Genomic DNA, 568 nt, shown 5'->3' with positions numbered 1-568 from the left:
TTGGATGTGCGGTTGTTTTTCATAAAAACCCACGAGCCGCCACTAAGTATTATACAATTGTATGTTATGCTACGGAAGTATTGCAGTGGCGTAGCCAGGATTTTTTTTCGGGGGGGGCTGATCAATTTTTTACACAGCGGTGGTTTAGTAATATACAATAAATTATTTTACCTGTATTATTTATTTAAAAAAAATTTAAAAAAACAATAAAAATAGTAATCAATTTTCTTTTCAATTGGACATAATTTAGTATAATAACATTTTATATAATAAAACAAACTCGAATTTAATAAACATGAATATAATATGATGAATAAAAAAAAATTAACAATATTTATTCACAAAAAATTAAAGTGACAATTTTAACCTTCGAGCCTTTCCGCTGTTAGCAAATTTGTACTGATATTAACTTTAGGAGTTGATACATGTTTGGAAACATATTGCTGTCACAGTTGGTTAAGGTTTCAATTGCATTTAATGGTCTGAACTTTGGCCCAACTGTTTTCCACTTAGACTGCCATAATGTAAATTCAGCTTCAATAATATCTTGATAACCTGCTAAATCGTC

The sequence above is a fragment of the Acyrthosiphon pisum genome, chromosome A1 (genome assembly GCF_005508785.2).
Source record: "Acyrthosiphon pisum isolate AL4f chromosome A1, pea_aphid_22Mar2018_4r6ur, whole genome shotgun sequence".
Lineage (NCBI taxonomy): Eukaryota > Metazoa > Arthropoda > Insecta > Hemiptera > Aphididae > Acyrthosiphon > Acyrthosiphon pisum.
Note: the sequence above shows the minus strand (reverse complement) of the source record.